Source organism: Equus asinus, chromosome 4 (genome assembly GCF_041296235.1).
Source record: "Equus asinus isolate D_3611 breed Donkey chromosome 4, EquAss-T2T_v2, whole genome shotgun sequence".
In the NCBI taxonomy this organism is placed as follows: Eukaryota; Metazoa; Chordata; class Mammalia; order Perissodactyla; family Equidae; genus Equus; species Equus asinus.
The window spans coordinates 46,120,867-46,130,320 of record NC_091793.1 but is presented as its reverse complement, the minus strand read 5'-3'; positions in this window follow the sequence as shown (position 1 = coordinate 46,130,320).

Sequence of the window (9,454 nt, the reverse complement as noted above, 5' to 3'; positions counted from 1 at the left end):
TCATAGAAAAATGTATTTAATTCTCTTTGTGGTTCTATAGGTCACAAAAACGGACCCCAAAAGAATGAAGCCACAAAGAAATGAAAAAGCTTCTCTAATAACTTCATTCTTTAACTCTCAAATTAGGCCTAAACTAACGTAGGCCTCTCTTCAACTCTCCGTCCCCCACATTTCTTTTGGATATATTTAGAGCTATATCTATGGTCCCTGCTGACATCCTAGTATTACTCAGACTTTTATTTATTCTCTAAAATTGGAAGTCCAGCTCAGCCCATGGGTTGGCATTGCTATGACAATTAACTTCAATGTTTTTAAGTCTTCTCTTAGCAGCAATTTGTGTTTATTCTCTGTCTGCAGTGTAGTAATCAGTGGCAGTGACTTATTCATTTGTCACAGTGTTTGGAGAAATTACCTTCATAAACACTTTACTGTGAAAAAGTTAATTTTAGAGACAACTGCTTTTTCACCTTTATCTGTCATATGGAAATGGAATTTGACTCCACCATCATGTAGAATTGCGCTTTCGTGCTTCGAGTTCTTCTCTGCTGTCAGACTAAACAGAAAGGTTGTCAGAATTGAGTCTTGCTTGGTCTTCCATTTCCCAAGCTTCCACCAGGTAAATGGAATGATATTTAAAACCAGGTCACATATTTTAAATTTGGAAAGTTTTTACCCAGTTTACATGACGAATCAAATTTAAAATAAGCTATAGATTTAGAAAATTACAATAAATTAGTTGTAGTCCCAAATAAACAGTTTTATGGCTATTGTCATTGCATTGAACGAGCTTTAGACTAAATAAAAATTATTTTGCTGATGTCATGATAACGCAAGTACCAACAACAATAATAATTGATGACATTTATGAGCACTTAACATTTGTCAATAACTGTGCTCAATATTTTGCTTGTGTTACCTCACTTTATCTTAACAACTATGACATAGGCCCTGGGATTCCTATTTTATGGAAGATAAATCTTGAGATTTATAGAGATTATAAAATTTTATCATGTTCATGCATTTAATAAGTGGCAGATTATAATTGAGACTCCATCCCATACCGGGCTTTGTTATATTTATTAATGAAATGCAATTTGTAATAATGTCATGCCAAATTATAATTTCAGATGGATTTGAAATAACTATATCATAGTTGTTGATCATAAACAAATATGAAAGAATTAGGCAGACCTCTCCAAAGGGCAAACTGAGAATGTTTAAGCATTTAATCTACCAAAATCGTGAAATTTTATTGTAGGCTTTCAAAAATATTATAAAAATGATACAATATTAAAAGTATAGATTTTTGTTGTAATCTTATGTTAAACACTATACTATATTATATTTTATATCAAGAAAGTAATAATTTTTTTTGAAGTGTGAAGAGTTTTCTTATATGACTTTTTTTGTTTCGTTCTTTAATATTAAAATAATAGTAGGAAAGATGATAAACATTCTTTATCTTAATACTAAATAATCTTAATTATTTTAACTCAATCGTTATTGAAGATCCTGGTTAAGGAGCAGACAGTGCCAGTACTATAATTTTACCATGAGAGAACAGGTTGTACAGGAGAACAACAATATATGTGGAAAACAACTTAAATACATTTTGGTGAAATGAATGAATGATTTGGGTGAAATATTTTATTAGAAGTTATATGTATATTAAATACCGAAGATTACAGGACTATAATATATAAATGATCAAACTTGGGGATTCTTTTAGGCTCTTGCAGTTTTCAAAAAAATAAAAGGCAAGCTTAGCATATAGCAGGTGAGAAGAGTTTATTTCTCAGGTTCAACTGGAAGCGGAGCAAGAAGCATGTCTTGGCAGGCCTTGGGGAGAAACTCAAAAGTGAATCGAGGTCCAGCATAGTTTTGGAGACTTGATTCTACTGTGTCAATCCCTGTTTTCTTCTCAAAAGTAGCTTTCCATGGTTCCCTACAAGATCTCTGCCACTGTGGGCAACACGCTAAGCAACCCTCTGTTTTGGCTTTCACTGTTACTGCTTCTACGACCTAAGTGTCTGCTCTCTTGTTTTGTCCATGGCTTTGACTCACTCATGACTTCTCCTCCCTCAGGACATACTCAGCTTTGGGGGCCAAATAATTCTTTGCTATTGGAAGGAGGCGGTCCTGTGCCCTGTAGGATGTTTGGCAGCATCCCTGCCTTCTGCCCACTAGAGGCCATCCCTCTCCCCAAGTTATGATAACCACAAGTGTCTCCAGACACTGCTAAATGTTCCCTGGGGGGCAAAATTGTTCCTGGTTTCAACCACTGACTTAGACTTAAGAACCTCTCCCTATGTATCATGTCACATTCTCTCTCTCTCTCTCTCTCTCTTTCTCTCTCTCTCTCTCTGTCTGTCTCTCTCTCTTAATCTCACAAACTCACTTCCAGAGAAAAACCTTCCCAGCGGGGAACAGTATGCCCAACCAATATCTTACATGGTCTTTCCATTAAAGTTAAATAATATCTTAGTCTTAAGCTCTTAAGGGATGTTAAATAAACCAATGTAGAGACACAATTTCCCTTTATTCTGTTACTGTTTATAAGAATTTATTTTTTTAAACTTAAAGGATCTTGTAGAAATGATATCTTTAGTGGTGAAGAAAAATTTATTTAAAGTTCAATGATTCCTTCGTTTTCACTTCCATTTATATTTTATTAAATCCAAGTAAAATAAAATAGACTACTTTTAATTTAAAATATAATTTTAATGTGATTTAATTTCTACAAAATAAATTCTATCTTTCTACCACTTGTATCAGTATATACATACGGATGTTATATTTGAATGGATAATTCATATTCCAGGATACCTAGGTTTAAATTCAGATTGATGCTTACTGGTTGTATGACCTTGGGAATTTACTTAACCCATTTATGCCTAGTTTTCTTATTTTTAAGTGGGGATAAAAATATTACCAACCTTAGAGTGTTTTTAGGATGACCAATTGAGCTAACGTTTACACAAAAAATTTTAAGCGTCTATTAAATGCACAATCAATATAATGAACATATCCAGTATCCCCAAAAGTTTTCCAGTATGTCATTATCTTGGTTGTGGTGACAATTTCATCTGTGTCTTCATGTATCAAACTCATCACATTGTACATCTTAAACACGTGCAGCTTATCGTATGTTGAGTATATCTCAATAAAACTGAAAGATTTTGTGTCTAGTAAATAAATAAAACCGTATTTATAATCAGCTAATTCATTTACTAGGTTATTTCTTATTAGGTTATTTCTGGATAGTGATAGTCTGTGTGGTTTTCTTATAGTTTAATTAATTTTATTGAATTTAATTAAACTTATTCTTTTTTGCATTATTTAGATTTTTTATAATGAGTATATAAGAGCAACATGAATTATTTATCATAATTTCTTAGAGGGAAGCATTTTGAATATAATGTATTCAATAGTAATTTCTAGTTCTTTACAATTTGTCACTTCTTTTTTTTGTAAAGATTTGCACCTGAGCTAACAACTGTTGCCAATCTTTTTTTTTCTTTCCCAAATCCCCCCAGTACATAGTTATATATTCTACTTGTGAGTGCCTCTGGTTGTGCTATGCGGGACGCCACCTCAGCATGGCCTGATGAGCGGTGCCAGGTCTGTGACCAGTATCCGAACTGGCGAAACCAGGGGTCGCGGAGGCAGAGTGCATGGGGCTGGCCCCCTGTCACTCTTTTTTAGACAGGCTCCTGATTGATTTCTCACCCAAATCTCTGACACTGTTATTCCATTTGACAGGTACACATCTCAGAGATGACTTACTTTGCTGTCTCTAAACATGACTGTGAAAACTCATTGCATAACTTTCCCGTGTTTTCTATTTCTTTCCTGTATTCGGAAACAATCCATAGAGCAAATGAACCCTTCCCTGTATTTAACTAAACAACATGCAACAACTTCAGTACCTTGTTGCTTCCTGTCTGCAGAACGCAACTGACACCAACCAATTTTGGCTTAGCAATTTTTCACGTAGAGGGAGTGCTAAATTCTTAAATTTTCTCAGCTCCTCTGCGTAAGATTAATTTTATCTCCTCTATTGCTTGTTTCTTTTTGCTTCCACAAGCTATATACATCAACATGACTTTTTCACTGAACTGTCGCTAAGTGGTCCAAACTTTATCAATATCTGTGGCATAATGGCGAGAACCTTCCCCTTTTCCTTTCCCCGGTTTGTACAATGTGATCCTTTCATACTTGAAGCTATCCGCAACTTGAAGATTTAAAAACTGACTGCTAATTACAGGGCAAAACATTTCCCCCGTAATGATATGGCTACCAATAGCCTCACGTACTTCAACATTTTAATTGGTGCCTATGTTAATCACTTTTTATAGCTGCTTTTATTTTTTTTGTTAGAAACATGAGCATTAATTGCAAACATTCAGAAAATGCAAATAATTATGGTTGTTGCAGGCCTGCTTTTGTATATGGGCACAGGATATGGGGAACAGAAGTGCAACTGATTACAAGAGTCGACTCTTTGTTTACAAAATAAGCACAGAACAGCTTAAATTTCTTGCTTTCTTTTTGCCTCAGGAGCAGCTTGAACCAGTACATCTCTACCTGATTTGACATAATTATATTTTTATTCAAAACAAACTATTTGACCAGCTACTCCTTTTGGCCACCACCCTGGTTCATTAAGGCATCATTTTGATTCCCTGTAAAATTTTGTTCCATTTCATTCCCACCTACTTCTTCAACATCCATTCTTTCTCTGATATCCTCTAATTGTGTCTCTCTTATTGTCTTTTAAAAACGCTTGTCAAAATTCTCAACCTGATTTTCAAAATACCTCATGAGCTCATCTCATCTGGCTGCCGCCTCTGAACTGAACCTTCTACTCCACTCAGATGAGTTCTCACAGTTCAATGGACACGCCAGGCCACTCACCATATTTAATCTTTACTTTGTGTTAATATTTCCAAGTTTGGATGCCTTCCTGGTCCTTCTTGGACACCTTTTGGAACCTACTTTTGCTTTAAAGCACATTTCAAGTTCCATTTTCTCTAAATATCCTCTGAGAACACATTTGTTCTCATCCTAGTCTGATAAGCTTTAAAATTAAAGTCCTGGAATTTAGAGGTGGAAGAACGTTTAGAGATCGTGTGGTTAAAATCTTTTGGTGAGGCCTAAAGAATTCAGGTGAACTCAGCAGTGTCAGCTAACTAGCTATTGCAGAGCTGACGTCAGAATTTACTTTTCCAAATTTCATATCGCAAGACAGTCCTCTTTCCCCACTGCTATGTGGTTTTGTTTTCATATTTAATCACCTACTACTTTCCAGCATGATTTTATTGTCTCATTGCATGAGACTTATTTCCTGGTTTAGTGGAAGCTTCTTGAAAATTAGGCTCATACTTGAATATCCTCTAAGTGTGTAGCCCAGTGCAAGCTGTAGAGCTGTCACAGGTGCATGATCTTTCTTCCTCTCTCTCTCTATTGTACCCTACTACCAATTATAGGTGTAGCAGATGTCTGTTACTTATTTATTTTTATTAAAGACTTTGTTTAGAGCAGTTTTAGGTTCACAGCAACATTAAGAAGGTGCATAGATTTCCATATTTACCTCCTGCCCCCCCGCAACACGCATAGCCTCCCTCATTATCAACATCCCCCACCACAGTAGTACATTTGCTACAATTGATGAACCTACATTGACACATTATAATCACCCACAGTTCATAGTTTATGTTAGGACATTAGGGTTCACTCTCGATGAGATGTCTGTTTTTAAGAGTTCTTATCGTGAAGTCTTTGTATACCCAATAGAAGCTCTGTTATGATCCTTTTTAAGTGTTTAGTTTTGCCCAAATACTAGATCATAACAATTTTTTGGATAACTCTCTGACCTCCTCTACCTCTGCTGCCCTAAATTTTTATTAATCAGGCCCATCCCCTTCCTTCCATTTGCTTCCCTTGGCGGTAGGAAAAGGCAGTCATCTGCACGTGACAAGTGCTCTCACTTTTCCTCCACCCAATGAAGTCTTTTTGATGAGTCACAGAGGCCAGAGCTTAGTGTAATAAAGCTTTTTGAGTGGTTTTGGGATCTTCCTCCTTTTTTCCCACGTTCATTACATAATTCTTATTAGTTTAGGGTTTTTTTGTGAAATTTGGGCAAGTGGTAGTGACTGTGTCGATTAGATAAAGTACACCCTTGTAGATACATGTGTAGGAGTTTTGCCTCTCTCCTAACAGTCTCACCACAAATACAGAACTAAGTCCATAAGACAGAAAATGTATGTGTTTCAGTGCAGGGCAAGTCGAGAAGAAGCTGCTATTAAGATAGTTGTGTGGAAACCACATGCCTGAGTCATAAAATACTCCACGTGAAGAGAGAACAGATTTGAACATGAGAAAGCCTTACAGTGAATTGCCCTTTCACAAGGGAGCAGTCCCTCTGGAACAGCAAGTTAGTAATCTAAACTATACTTTGCTATTAAAACTACTCATGCTTAAAATAAGTTGTCTTAGTCATTAATTAAATCATGAAACCACTGAATAAACTAACTGACATCTTTGTAAAATGGGGATTTAATTATAAACTTTAATCTTGGCAACGCTGCTTGAACGAAATTTAAAACTGTGACCATGAATGTGTATATTCAATAAAACATAACCTTTCCACTTATTAGCAACACTTCCCTCACTTAAGGGGTTTCCTTTTCCTAAGCTGCTGGCACATTTGACCCACTCTCCAATTTATAGATCCTTAGGAGACATATGTACTTTTTTAAATATAGAGATGACATTCAGAAGCTTCTCAAATGACCTATAACTTAAAACTTATGTTTAATCAGAATTCCAATTTGGGGAAATAAATGTTAAGTAGCAGCATGATGTGTTCCTTTTCACCTGTAATTGAATTGTTTTTTTTCTACTATGAGACCTTAATGTTTATTACCTTTAGTAAAAACGGATTAAAGAGAAATCTTGCTTGCCTGCTGCAATATTTCTTCACACTTGAGAACACTCTCTGCTGGGAAATGGACTGCCTCAGGGGAACTACTTTTGCATTGAAATGACATGAGCCCAAGGCAGAGGGTGCACCAGCCCCCGTGCACGCTCATCCCTGGATATCTTCTTTTACTAAAAGCAGTGGCTCTATAGTGCAGCCTGGCCTAGGGCTTTGATGAAATTAGTGAAAGTAGGCTAACTTTGCTAATAATATTCCCCAAAGCATATAATGGCTTGTACAACAGATTTTTAAAAATTTTCTTACATAGATTACCCGTCAAGTGAACACTTGGACAGGGTGGTCCTCTGCAGCAGTCATTCAGGCTCCCAGGTGGATGGAGGTTCTATCATCTTCACCAAATGTTTCCAAGAGTATCCTGTGAGCCACCATCACTGTTGGTGTGAAGGGAAACGTATGTTGAGGAGAATGTGTGGGAAAGTTTCATGGATCAATCTTGATAGTATTGGCTAAAACTCAGTCACAAGGCCACACTTAAGTTCAAGGGAGACATAGTGTGGCTCTGTGTCAAGAAAAAAGAGATGATCATGGATTTGGGTGAGAACTGGTTGTTTCTGCCACACCCATTCAAGCTCATTCAATCTCCATTGGTGCAAAAAAGAAGTATCTTATCCTTGGACAGATCTTAAGAAAACTTTGATCTTCTGAAAGGAGATCCAGTTAGGCAATTTCTTGGTTTTTAATTCTAGAAAGTAGACCTGACTTCCTTCAATTAAATTGGGGCCTTTGATATCAAACACATGTATCTTCAAATAGATATACAGCAGATTTTACAAAATCTGTAACCATATTTTTCTTGTTTGTAAAAAGTCAACCACCTCTGTCCCCATGTAGGGCTGTCTTCTTTTATCTCATTGTTTTACTGACAATTTTAGGGCTGGGTCAAAAATTTAAGGTGTGTGGAACTGGCTTGAGCTTTTGGGTCTCAATACTTACCAGTTTTCCTAATGGGATATTTTTATTTTCTTTAATTTTGGAAGAGTTATACTGCCCATGGAGTGTAAAGGAATGACATGTTGATGGAATTGGTGACTTCAGAAGATGTCACACTAAATTTGGTCTTACTCAGATCAATGTGGCTCTCCTAACATCAAGTTATGCCAAATTCATTTCCCTCTCCCCTCTACCTTTTATTGCCAGTTGATTTACTGATTTGGGAAATAAAGGAATGTTAAAGCTTAAAAAAGAAAGTTGCTTCTAGCAGGACAGATGGTCTACTGCCCCTGTGATGACTCCAATCAATGAGCACTTTTGAATACCACTTCTTCCCTGCTGTTGACTTGGGTAGCCGCTCCACTTGAGGCCTTCACTCCTCCTCTTGGTGTAATTCCCAAGAGGGGCTCCCCAGCAGCTATGGTCTCACTCCAGATCACCTCAAGAGGCCCTCTTGTTCTTTGGCAAGCTTGCTTCTAGTAGCTACAACAGTGCGCAACACTTTTAAGAAGTTTCTGGGGCCAGCCCCATGGACAAGTGGTTAAAGTTCTGTGCACTCTGCTCTGGTGGCACAGGTTCAAATGTTCTGATCCTGGGCGTGGACCTGATCAACTTGTCAGTCATGCTGTGGAGGTATCCCACATACAAAGTAGAGGAGGATTGGCATAGATGTTACGTCAGGGTGAATCTTCCTCACCAAAAGAAAAAAAAGTTTCTTCAGTGGGGTGAGCAGATGTCCCAGTTTGTTTGGAACGGAGGGGTCTCTTGGGGTGCAAGAATTTCAGTGCTAAAACAGAAAATCCCCAGCAAACCGGCATGAGTCGGTCTTCTTATAATCTTAAGGTCCTTTAGACTTGCCTGGGAACAACAGCAGCACAAACTAGACTTCATTGTCCCTCAGCATCACTTCTGCTTACTTTGAGGCAGTAAGCCTCAGCTCACTTGTCCTTGGCTCAGCAGGAAGCGGTTCTCAAATTATGGTCCCACACCACCTGCATCAGATTGTGGGGTGATTTTATAATGCAAATCCCAGGGTTCCACCCATCATCAACCCCCAGATCATAGCAGATGGGGCCTGGAATCCCACATTTCTAATAAGTACCCTATGGTGAAATTCAGAAGTACGAAAATTTGAGCTCTATTTCTTTATGGCGTCCATTTATAGAGTGGCAGGAGACAGCCCCTTTTTCTACCCCACTGGATCAAGTTTAGGGAACTATAGTGTTTGGCAAAAGCCTCACACTTCTTTTTCAGTGCACTCAACTTTATTTAGGAAATAGAGGCACTTATGCAAATAAAGCCCCAAGTTATAGCTATACACCAGGGATTTACCAACCTCTGCCCTCATGCAAGGTGTTTTGTGTATAAATATAATTTGAAACATCTTTGTCGCACGGCCCCGCCCCCAGGGCAATCATCTCACTTCCAAACACCCATCAGGCACTCCTTTCTCTTGCACATTCCGTAGCACCCATTATTACAATTCACTTTTACTACGTCACATCTATACCTCTATCAAAT